General features: G+C 36.2%; 1 protein-coding gene across 3 annotated transcripts in view; it reads right to left on the reverse strand.

Annotated features, from left to right (window-relative positions):
* Nucleotides 1–12,786, reverse strand: part of LOC106457852 (sodium-dependent glucose transporter 1-like) — a 26,637-nt gene extending 13,851 nt beyond the window's left edge. For 2 of the 3 annotated variants that reach the window (XM_022383911.1, XM_013917302.2), the window contains exon 1: nt 12,259–12,663. The gene's annotated coding sequence lies outside the window, so the exon portion shown is untranslated. Of the gene's footprint in view, nt 1–12,258; nt 12,664–12,709 lie in introns of those variants that run through there. The other variant, XM_022383910.1, reaches the window with a different exon arrangement.
* Between the last annotated feature and the right edge of the window lie 461 nt (nt 12,787–13,247).

Consider the following 13,247-nt stretch of genomic DNA (forward strand, 5'->3'; position numbering starts at 1 on the left):
GTCGCTTAAGTTTCGTCGGAACGAAGTTACGGAAAGTTAATTAACAAACGGAGACGTAACAATATCTTAATTTCAATATTTGCTAGAGAGTGCTTGTTATTATGTAATGATGACACAACATTTCGAAGCTTCACGTAGTAAGTAGAAAACAATTAATGATCTAAAAATGCCATATTGAGTGAGTTAGTTAATTAGTAAATTATTTGGTTAAGGAGTTATTCAGTTCAGTGTCAGGTAGTGAGGTAAGACAGCGATTCAGTTAGTAAGGTAAACAGTAAGTCAATCTGAATCTTTGTTTTTTTATGTATAGCTGTATGTACTAACCCTGATGAAGCCACAAACACAAAACTTTGGTTAAAATAAAAGGTTCTTTTATAATTGTCTGGAGTTTAAAGGTCATTTGCTTTTCAGCTTTTTTTTTATCAAAATCCCTCATGTATGCACTACAAATCTTGAAATACAACAAAAAATATCTGTAGATTAGTTTCAAAACTTCTGTTTGTTAGCCCTACCAGTGGATGTAGTGTGTAGCAAATGTTATTGAAGAAATATATTTATCTGTGATCATTATATGTACTTATCTCCACATTATTTTTACCAAATAATGCAAAAGAACCCACCCAATGATAGAACATGTTATAACACCAGTGTCAAAAGTGGGAGTATTTTGGTGAAAATAAAATAGAACTTTGACTAAATCTTCAAGATGATAACAAAAGCACGAAGTGAGATCAAATATTTGCTAGATGTAATGAAACATTGGAAAAAAACCAAACAGAGAGAGAGAGCATTAAAAAAATATCAAAAAGAAAAAGATGGAAAATTTAGAGAAAAACAAGACAATTCAAAGACAAACAAGAAGAAGAGACTTAAAATTAGAGAATAAAACACATTAATTAACAGAAGACCAAAAAGAGATTTATTTGAAAAATTAACAGAAGATCAAGATGTAAGGGATGGGAATTTAAAAGAAGAGTTAAAAGAAAGAGATATAATAATTAAAGAAGAATTAAGAGCAAAAATAAAACTGATTGAAGACATGATAGATGAAGCTATTATATATGTACAGAGGAATTACAATAATATGATTGAAGAAGTACAGAAAGACTGTAATGGCAAAACTGAGGAAGTACAAAAGAACACCAATGAAGTAAAAGAAAAGTACAATAGGACAAATATAATGTGCAGAAATATTATACCAGCAAGATCAATGAGGTAGAAAATAGCACCAATGACAGAATAGAACATTTAAAAAAATTAATTGGCAACTTCAAATATCAAACCAACCACCTCTCTTTCTACACCTAACCATGAATTCCAACTTCAAACCCCATTTATTATTAAATGTGGAATAAGAGAAGCTATTTGGTCTATGCCAGTTTACCATTACTGCTGTGCCATCTGTGATTGCAGGACTTTCCCTGACTATTCCAGCCATGATACTACCAAATCAACTTCCAGAATTTAGTTGGCCAGTTAACATCATCATCTAATCAAGAAACTAACAGACTATGATGGAAAGGTACTATGGAAGATATATCAGTTCACAATAATTTCTAGAGTAATAGGTGGAACAGTGAACAACAAGCTATTCATCTTGCTGCCATTTAAGATGATCACCTTTAACAACCATAAGCAACATTCCAGCTGAGAGCTTTAATAACTATCAGGCATTGCTAGCTCCCTTACACAACAAGTTTGGAATGACACATTAGAAGTAAATATCCAGAGCAATGTTCCAGAACAAGGTAGAGAGAAAATATGAGACCTTAGCCAAACTTGCAGAAGATTTGAAAAGGCTTTCCCAATTATCTTACTCAGATAATCCATGTCAAATGATGGATTAATTAGAGCATGACTACTTAACAAATAACAATAACAAGGATATGCAAATTAAGCTGAAATTAATTAGCTGTACATCTTTAAAGGAATATCTCCAGTTGGCAATGGAACTTGAATCCATTAAAGTTCCAGATAAACTATTAAATACATCATTTAGAAGTTACATGATCGATAGTTTGAGTAGTATTGAAATGTTAGCTCCACCTGATGATAGTGCAGAAGAACTGTAAGGATTAGTCAGAGAACTAGCTAAAGAGAATGGACAAAATAAACCATAAAACAATAGGTGTTTCAAGTGTAACTTTAAAAGGTATATTGTGAGAAATTATAGATAAAAGCCTGTAGGATATGTGAAAAGGTAACTGTTATAAATGTGGAAAAAATGGCCATTACAGCAGAGAATGTGATTAATCAACAGTTGATAATAAACCAAGGAGACAATAATCTAAGGATGAGTCTCAAAGTCCAACCAGACCACAGGAACAACAAACTTACAACCAGACTTAAAATTTCCTAATCTGAAAATGTATTTAAGATAGATACTCACCTCAACACACACACACACACACACACACAGAATATTCCTCACATGTCTGCCTATGAGATTTACATGGCATTAGCCTTGGGCTAACTCCCACCTCAAATTTATGTGCTTGTGCATGATAACATCAACATGTGACAATAGCCCTCCACCAATAAGATGGTGATACAACCTATGCACAGTAACTTCCTTTAAGCACTTACACTCCAAAATAAGTTCATTCTTAAACAAGGTAAGAAGAAAGTGAACCTGAAGTAGGGAGGTCAGGTGGGAATTTGCAAGAGGTGAGTATCTATTGGAAATACGTTTTCAAATTACAAAAAAGGTTAATGTCTGAGACAAAACCTCACCTGAGCACAAAGAATAGCTAGAATCCCACACTGAATTGGGGAAGGCAATGGTGCAGAATTAAACCTAGATGAGCTCCCTTCAGAAAGTGCCCAAACAGAAAAGTATGGAGTGTGACACCCGATGACAGGAGCTCCATAGGGTCACACCCATGGAAGACTACATCTCATCTCAACCAGTGTATACTCTTCATCCAGAACACAAAGGCCCAAGTGTCGCAAGGATAGGTGGAATGTGAACATGACCATGCAAGCACTTGCACACAAGTAGACATTGAACTAATATGTGTAGTAAGGTTAGAACACGATCAGACTGTAAGAGTTATGCTCACCTCAACTGAACATATTTAGACTGCAGGAAAAGGGGACACTAGCTACTTGAAGGTTGTCCTGCACTACAATGACAGTGTCGCCACCACCTCCCCACTTCTCACCATATTGTGCTGAGCCCCATCAGTGGGAAATTCTCCAAAGTCTACTGTCCCAGCCACTAGAAATTAGTAGGTCACAATGGTTTTCAGTGCTCCACTTGAAATGGGGGGGGGGGGGAGCAATTGCCATTGGGAAGACATGGAGAAGTGCCTAGATCCCCATCAGACACCTGCCAGAAAGTTCTTTTACTGAAGGCAGTGCAATAAGTGACCAAGAAACCCTATTTTTAAAAGCCGGCAAGCACAAGCCAAAAAAAGTGAGCAGTCACTTCCCTGGTGTGGTTTTTCGATGATAATCCATGGAATGGTACAGTCTGGATCAGGCAATTGAGTAATTTTATATATCATGAGGATACCTACAATAGTTTTGTGGAATACCCCATCTCAACACTGAACACTGGTAAAGCCAGGGTGGATAGTTTGAGTGCTTTCTGTTACCCTTGGCCTGATTCAGATTTTGGGTTAAACAGGGCACTTGTGAGAGTGTGCAACACCATATGAAGGTCCTAGTTAGGGTGAAGAGATCAGAGAAGAAGGAAGGATGAGCACAAAGTGGAGAAGACAAATGCTATGATAATGGGAAAGGTATAATGTAGTGCCTAAAACCCAGCAATGGTGGAGACTGACAAACCATGGTCAAATAATCATGTGAAAAAGGCAGAAAGTGTGTCACAGTAGGATGGCTGGGAGAAAGGGAGTAGCAGATGGACCAATGATGAAAAGTTCATCACTTCTGTTAATAGACAGATAAAGTGGAAGCATTGCCAGCCTTAGAACATAGCAACCAAAGCAGTTGCTTTGGGCCTTGTGCTTGAAGTTTGAAAACTAGTAATTTACAATAAAATATCTTGAAATTGAAACATCACGATCACCTTATAAGTTAGTTGTGCTGAAATATGAAGTATTTTAGGTCATGGTAACTTGAGAAATGTTTTGGGGAATTTATTAAATTATTTTTGAAAATTGTAAGCATGTTTCTTACCGAGAAAATGTATATTCAGTTTTTATAACACAGGATTATATTGATTCAAGACTTGAGCTGCGGTGAAACGAACCAGGAGGTCATTCTTATTGGTGGTAAGCAAAACATGTACATCATGATTATGCAAGGGTTCATTTGCAAGCCAGAAAGAGAGCCATTCACACGTTTTCTAATGCTCAGTATATGTGAAGTGTAAAATAGTGTTTAACATTAAAAATATATATTAGTGGTTACTGTTATAGAAAAAATGCCCAAAAGAAAATGAGACATTGGTTGAAGATATCACAGTGGCAGCAAGAAAATTGCTAAAAAACAGAGGCTAAAAAGCAGAGTGGAGCCATTGAATAGTTCATTCTTAAAAAGGATCAGTCAGAACACAGATGCTTCAAACAGTGATGAAAGCATAAATGATGAAACTGCTGGAAGATCTCAAATGACAAAGAACTTGTTTGATAATGATGAGATTTATGATGAAAAGGGTAGAGATACTGGTACTGCATCTGATTATACAATCAAAGAGAAATAACAATGTGAATACAAGGACCTCCATCATACAACAATTAGTAGGAAAGATCAACACCCTGATCATGAAATGAATGATGACATATGTATTCCAAATTTTGAAGATCCTGCATTTTGGCCAGAAGATATAAGTATGACTGACTGATTTCTTACTAAGAAAAGTTCCACAGAAAACTGAAAAGGATTACATAGGATGAAGATTTTCAAAATGTTACTACAAATGAAAGCTAGCAGAGTATTGTTTTCTGTTTCTGATGCTAGCTCTTTTGTAACTGCTACATGGCTTTAGAATCTGGTAGATTCTGTGATTGGGTAAATGCTGGTGCACATCCATCTGAACATGAAAAGTCAAATGGACACATGACAGCTACCTTGCAATGCTTCGAACTTGAACAAAGACTGAACAAGGGATGCACTGTGGATAAGTTAAGCCTATAACTAATCAAAGATGAAACAGTTCACAAGCAAAATTTCGTCAAACATATAGCCATCGTACAGTTTCTGATTGAACACAACATGGCTTTTCATGGTTCTGTTGACAAACTGTGCCAGACACACAAAGGACACTTTCTGGGACTTGTAGAGGCTGAAATTTGATCCAACCATGAAGGATCAACTGAGAGAATGAAGGATGAAAAGATTCATGACCACAACTTGGGAAAACAAATACTGAATGAGCTGATTTCTCTTATGAGCAAGAAGGTGCAAACAACCATTTCACACAGAATAAATTCTGCTAAATATTATTCTGTGATATTAGACTGTACACAAGACCTCAGCCATAATGAACAGGTGTCACTGATTATTCATTGTCTCAAAGGATTCATCCAATGTTTCTCCTAGAATTTATGAGTATTTCATACATTTTATGGAGATGAAAGAAAGCACAGGTAAAACCTCTTCTCGATGTCTTACTGTATAAGCTGAAGGAGCTGAGATTAGACTTTGTCAGCATCTGTGGCCAAGGCTACAACAATGGTGCTAGTGTGAAAGGGCACAAATCAGGTGTACAAGCATGTCTTCTAAAATTACATCCAAGAGCATTTTTCACTCCATATGCATGTCAGAATTACAATCTGCTGCTTGGTGACCTGGCTAAAACTTGTCCAAAAGAAATGACATTTATTGGTGTTGTTCAACATTTCTTTGTCTTATTTTCAGCATCAACACAAAGATGGGCTATCTTTTGTAAACTTGTGAAGCATCTGTCTACAAAAGCTATCAGGTACCAGACTGTGGAGTTATATGATGCATTAGTCAAAACTGCAGAGACAATAAACAATCTTCAAGCTCACAGTGAAGGAAAATCTCTGTGCAAAGAACCAAAGAAGGTTAAATTCTTTCTTCCTAACTTTTTGGTATGACATTTTGTTACATGTCAGCAAAGAACTATAAAGTGACTCTACAAACTAAGAAAGTGCAATCCACAGTGGCTTCAAGTGTACTGACTGATGCAAGAGAAATTGCAAATGATCTGTAGACAGATCCAATTTTCTAGAACACTAAAATATAAAGAAGGAAGATGTCTGTTCACAAAACGTACAATGAATCTGCCACAGATGCAAAGAAGACTTTTCATGAAAACTGCTTCAATAGAGTATTGGACATAGCTAGTTCATCTATTAACAGCAGATATGAACAACTGACAATACACCACAATATATTTGGCTTTACATATGAATTTCAGCAGTTACAAAAGTCAGAGGTGAAAAAAATGTGCATTGAACTAAAGAAAGTACTCACAGATGGTAAAAATTGTGACATTGATGGCTATATACTTGCTGAAGAGATGGAATCTATCCTTCCTGATTCACTCAGTAGAGACCATTTAAGAATGTTGCATCTTCTTAAAATCACGACACGATCAAAATACTTTCCCAATTTTTGGACTGCTATTCAAATTCCTCTCACCATTCCAGTGATTGTTGCATCAAGTGAAAGAAGCTTTTCCAAGCTAAAACTTATAAAGACCTACCAGAGAACAACAGTACTGCAAGAGTGGCTAAATAATTTGGCTATATTGTCTACTGAAAACAACACTTCAAAGACTTTGACTTTGTTGGCCTCATCAAAGATTTCACTTCTGTAAAAGCTCAGAAGGTTCACATTTAAGAAGGCATGCTGGTGAGTGCACATTTTATCTTTAATAACAATTTGGTCCCCATAGCTAGTTGTTTAGTATTACTTTAATTATGCTCATTCTCCTAAGTATTATATTCTTATATACCTCAAACCATCAAAGATTTGCAAATTAAATTTATTACATGATGGAAATTGTAGTATGTTTTTTGAAAATCAGCATCAGCCCTCCAGTTTTTTATTAAAATGTTTCGACTCAATACCTATTGATGAGTTATTATAGCAACTGTAATTATGCATGTGTGTAGGTACCAGTGAGCACTTGCATACATTGTATTTTACCAAAAAATCATACTGATCTGTACAGTTGAAAATACAATCTTACAGGACCATGCATAATTACTGAATTAAAATGGAGCATAAATCAAGATTCTTATTTATGTTTTAAAAAAGGTGTCTTAAATAATTCAGAATACATTTCAGGGCATCTCAGAACCTAGAGCTTCTGAAGGGGGGGACTTTGGTGGCCCCCACCCCTTGCCTCTAAAGGCTGGAATAAAAGGGCCCTGCAGATTATTTCTGCTTTGGGCCCCATGATCTCTATGTCTGACTCTGGGTGGAAGGACAACAGGAACAGGATAACAAAAAAAACTATATGATCAGAGTCCAGCCCTAAGGGTGATGGATCAGATAAATCCCACACATTGAGAGGAAGGGAATATACCCCTAGATGAAAAAGGGGCACGTGAGATAAAAGCAATAGAGGAGATACTGTGTGGAAGAAGTGAGAAGCTTGGATGCCAAAGAAAGAAACTGAGTAAACCAGGGCTGAGTTGGCCAAAGAGGTACCATTAATAGGACCCAACAAAGGAGAGAACCCAAGGGAGGAGCCAAAGAGAAGGATATGCATACAGTAAAAGGTGAGAATGGGGACTGGCAGAGAGGAACCTGGAGTTGAGGGGAGAGGCAAAGGCATTTATGAGAGGTGTGTTAAACTGAGAACACAACTAACAAGAAACCACAATGAAGCCTAGTCCAGCTGAGAGAGGCAATCCACCCTCAGGTACAAAGCCCCCCAGCACATGTAAGCAACAAGATGAACTCAATGGAAAAGAGCACAGAAGTGGAGGTCCAATGCCCAAAAGCAGAGTGCTGGAGTGGGTGCCCCTTAATGGATGATATAAAAACTACTGTGGAAAAGTCAGAGTTGATCATGATGATACACTATTAGAGGTAGGAAATTGAAACATGCCCAACACATAGCGAGAAGTCAAAGCACATTGATGTGAAGTGACTCTCTTTCAGTGCACAAACACCAGAAGACCTAGTGATGTTCAGAGATGTGCCTCAACCCAAAAGAGAAGCAACTGTGAAGAGATAGAGACCCATTCAAGGGTTAGTAATATAATGCCAATTGTGGTATTGGCACGGTCCAGCCACCAAAAGTCCTTAAGAAGAAAACAGAGGTTCACATCAAGAACAATAAATCCCAAGAAAGATTCCATTGATCTCACAAAGTTCACTGGAAGAGGCATATACATGTGCACACCCCAAGGAATTGAGTAGTTCCTTAGGAGCCAGGATCCCCAGAAGTGAAAGAACCTCGTGCACAGAATAAAACTGAGAAGCACAACCACAGTGATCACAGGTGAAGGCTGAACCCAACTGAGATGAAAGTAGAAGAAAATGTCCAGATCTTTCAAATACTGTATAGGCAAGAGAAAGGACATGGAAAACATAACAAATCATCCTAACTGAGAAGCCTTCTGCAGGAGAAGGCAGGTGTGAAAGAAAGATATCTCCCAAGAATGGGCTAGTAGAAGCCAATCGACCATGCAGAAGTGGAAACACAGCCCCAGTTCAAAAAGGTGGAAATTGAAGGCCTTTGTGACTCAAATGAAGACATAAGGGCTGCTGCCATGCCATAGGGAAGAGCACATAATGGGAAGACTTGAACCTGATGGATGAAACATAAAAAAAGTCTTGAGAATGGGATAATCAGGATATATAGAAAGGCATCTGACAGAGGGCTGTGGTCACCCATAGACTGGGTAAAAAAGGACCAGTGAAGAGGAATAAAATTTTTCATCCAGAACCATGGAATGACCAGAAACTGGTTGAGACATGAGGTCAATAACTGGATGCCAGGCCCAGGGCTATTTGTGGTACACCAAGAGGTTAGAGTAAAAAACACAGGGAAGGGTGTATATCCTCTCAATAGTGTATTTGGTCAAAAGATCTGAGAATGAAACCAGGAGAGATTGAAGTTGAATGGGGTTATAGGGAAGAGAAAAGGAAATGGGAAGAGGAGAGAGACCATTGGTGAAAGCATGAAAAACCCATCTGTCAGTAGAAGACTGAGGTAAAAGGCTGGTGAAGGAGACAGATGAACACCAACAGGGCCCATTCAAACAGGATAGTCACCGATGAGATGAGCCATGAATCAGACATCAAGTAGTAGAACAGGAGGAAAAGGAATACCTGGAATGGGAATGGTAAACTGATCAAGCTGAAGAATAGGAGTTGAAGGGTGATGTTGAGGAAGACAAGAAACCAGAGAAGATATGGACAACTGATACCAGTCCACTTCAGTTTGGATCTCCAGTAAAACAGGAACACCACTGAAAACTCCCAAAAAATGGGAGCTGGACTAAGATCACAGAGATATAAAAGAAGGCAGGTGTACTTTAGTGAGAAATGTATCCTAACCCAACAAGTCCCAACAGCAGACGAACCAAATAAAGAGCAACAGTGCAGAAGTGGTAAAAGTTATGATGGATGAGAGAATGGAACAAACTTCTCTGGGAAACTCCTCTAGAATACAATGAAGTGTCTCAGACGAAAGGTAGAGGGAGGAGATCGAACATAGGAGGGTGGAGAAAAGGGAAAAGATGTGAAAACAGAAAACTAGAGAGCAAAATAGAGGATGAAGTGTACACTCCCAAAGCAGGCAGAAAAAATTATAAAGACTGGGAATCTAGAAAATGAAAGGAAAAATAGATGGAGGTCAGGACAAAAGAGTCAAGAATTTGAGAAAGTGTAGAGTTCTTCATGATTAAAAACAGCATGAACCCTAATATGAAGTGAAGGAAAAAAGCCAAAATAATCCCAAAAATTGGATTCATGGAGTAAAGAATAAAAAGAATCAAAAGACATGGGCAAAATATAAAGAAAAGAACATATCTGAAAAATCATATCCAGAAAGAGATTGGAAGGTTGAGGATTTTCCCTGACTGGTAAGTTGGTACTTAAAGCGAATTCAAGTGATTGAAACTGTTGGTTAAACTTATTGTACTCCTGGTCATTCACAAACTGAGGGGAAAGGACTTTGGCTAAAGGGATAAAAAGAGGAGGCCCAGTATGCAGACATTCAGAGACAGAAGCCATGAACAATAAAACCATTTACTAGTCCTTGGACATCACCTACTAAACTTGTGTAGAAAAAGGTTGGGTCCATAAGGTCCTGTGTGGATTACCAGAAGGTGAATGACATCATAAAGAAGGATTGACTCCATTTGAGATGCTCTATCTGGATCAAAATGGTTTTCAACATTAGATGTTAAGAGTTGATATTGACAAGTGCAATTCAGTGAAGAAAATAGAAAGAAGACAGTCTTTACTGCTGGAATTGTGCCAATTTGTTATGTTGGCATTTGGATTATGTAATGCACCTGCTATATTTGAATGACTAATGGAGTGTACTCTGTCTGAATTATTCTGGAACGTTGTATTCATCTGTTTGGATGATATAATCACACTTAGGAAGCCTTTGATAACATTTATGATGATCTAAGGAAAGTTCTGGGCCAGTTGAGGTAAAAAGAACAGTTTCATCAACGGGTGATTTTTCTGGGGCACATAGTCAGAAGAGATGGAGTGTCTACACACCCATCTAAAATTGAATCTGTTGATAATTGGCCAACATCAAAGAACTCGTGCAAGGAAAGAAAATTTTTTAATCATAATTTGTAAAATTATTCTCCAACACAGCTTGTTCTCTACACAAATTACTTAAAAAACCAAGTAAATTTTCTAGGACTACTGATTGTGAAGAAGCATTCAACAAACATCCAAATTAAAATATTAAAAATATAGCTTACACCAATATATACATAATTTTTTCTATATAACTATAAAAATATAAAGACAAGTTTAAAAAGTGACTAAAATGTGTTCACTTAAAAAATACCAACTATGATAAAACACATTCAAACATACAATAAACATAATTAAAAAATAATAATTTTCAGGGATTTAAAAAATTACTACAAGATTTTGTTTTAATCTATTAACTTTTAGTGTAAAATTGTATATATCTGCTGTAAAACATTAAGATTACAGAACCTATATATAGCTTGACCTTAAGAAAACCTGTTTTTTCTGTTATTAATTTTGAACAGGTTGGTAATTGAATTAATTTCTGATAATTCATATTTTTCAAAATGTTATTGTATATAAATTTATGGGTGTTATTTAGCTTGTTATGCTCAAATTTTCAATGGACTGATAACCTTCTGTCACATGTTGATACTTCTGTTAATATATAAGCTAAGGATTTGTTTATGTTCCAATTTTTGGCAACAGTTTTTGGATAGTTAACTTCAACATATCTTGAAATTTCTTTTTTTTTAACTGAAAGCTAGAAGCATGGGCCATTGAGCCTCCATTTTTTAATGCATTTCATTTTGAATTTTAATTCAAAACATCTCATTTCTTTTTATTTTACCAAGGTAACTCATCAACCTCATACTGCTAGACAGTAGAGTCTGCCAGCTTTTGGAAACTAGAACTATGGAGTATAGTTAAGTGTGTTATATTCTATTTACTTCAAACTATTCTGTTATTTAAATTTTGTATTTTACATTGATTTTAAAAACTGTTTACTTTACACGAATTCAAAAAATTATCTTTTATTTTCTTTAGTTATAACTTATACTAATAACCTATTATCTACACATCTATTACTATTAGCTCCATAACTTTTATAAATTTTAAATCTACCTTTGTCAATTCCAATCTTTTGTTAAACCTTAATACTCGGTAGTATTACTTACAATACGTATATTTTAAATTTTTAAATACACATTTCAACGTTTTCATTACATTTTTCGAAATTGGTAACTGTTCTATATCAAAATTCTTTCAACTTAGATCTTATAATGCGCTTTTTCTATTGTTTTGTAGTTTCATCCATAAACAAGCATTGTTTGTGATAATTTCAGTACAGATTTAGCCAACAGATTAATTAATTGAATTAAAAGGTTGGACGTCAATATGTGTTAAGGCGCCTCAATTACAAACACAGCTTTGATGACGCCTTCCGCGGAATAGTCCGGTCAGCATTTTACAGCATTAAACTTTAAAGTAAACATTTCTCTATAACCTTGATTGGAATATTGACTCCAACCATTAATTTATGTAATTCTATGCATTAACCAATATCTTTACATCATAAATTAAAAACAAATACAGTAACAAAAATCAAACTATTTCACCATTGGCAACTATCCTTACCACAGTTGTTGGCGCTGTCATTGTTACTGTTAGCGCAATGTTGTGTGCACCTAGGCACGCAGTAACAAAGATGTAAAAATATTAACAATGTTTAACTAGAAAATACTACTTTATTCTGCCTACGTTCATACTGTAGAAGCAAATTTTATAGCTCCAAGGAAGCTCTTTACTGAAATATTTTCCCAACAGTTGTACGCGTCTGCATGAGCCCTGTCGTAAGGCGGAACCCATATTCTAACTTACCGAGCTATTCCTACGTACCCGACGTCTGCTTATGACTTACTGCTCTATTATATGGAGAAAAGAGAAAAAATAAGGCCAAATAGCTGCGATATGCTTCGTTTCAATTTGCTATTCTAATAACAAGTTGGCAAACAACGATTTATAAAAATGGTTAGAGGGCTCAACAAGCAACCTGCGGGTTCGAATCCCCATCACTGAATGTGCTCACCCTTTCAGCGTGGGGGCATTATAATGTTTCGGTAAATCCGACTATTCGTAGGTAGAAGAGTTGGCAGTGGGTCGTGTTGACTAGCTGCCTTCCTTATAGTCTTTCACTGCTGAATTGGGGACAGCTAATGCAGATAGCCATCTATTAACTTTGTAGGAAATTCAAAACAAACAATCAAACATAATGTGCCCCCCCCCTCACAAAAAATACGATATCTTATAAATATAAGTTAGCGGACAATAACAGTATCAACATAATCAAGTACTGTATCGTGGGGAGAAGATATTTTTTAATACAAACAATATAATAAAAGAAATATAAATAAAGAGAAAAGTAGAGATAGAAATGGTGGAAATATTACTTATTCATTTGTTGGGATAATTTGTACTTATATTCCTGTATGGAAAGGTATTGTTACAACAGCGGAAGTATATAAGTGCGCCAGGTAAAGCGAAATTATTAATCGGAATTAGAATTGCAGACAGACAGAGATGGACAATTGAGACAAGCGCGGTAGTAAAATACGTGAATCGTGGTG

The sequence above is a fragment of the Limulus polyphemus genome, unplaced genomic scaffold (genome assembly GCF_000517525.1).
Source record: "Limulus polyphemus unplaced genomic scaffold, Limulus_polyphemus-2.1.2 Scaffold382, whole genome shotgun sequence".
Lineage (NCBI taxonomy): Eukaryota > Metazoa > Arthropoda > Merostomata > Xiphosura > Limulidae > Limulus > Limulus polyphemus.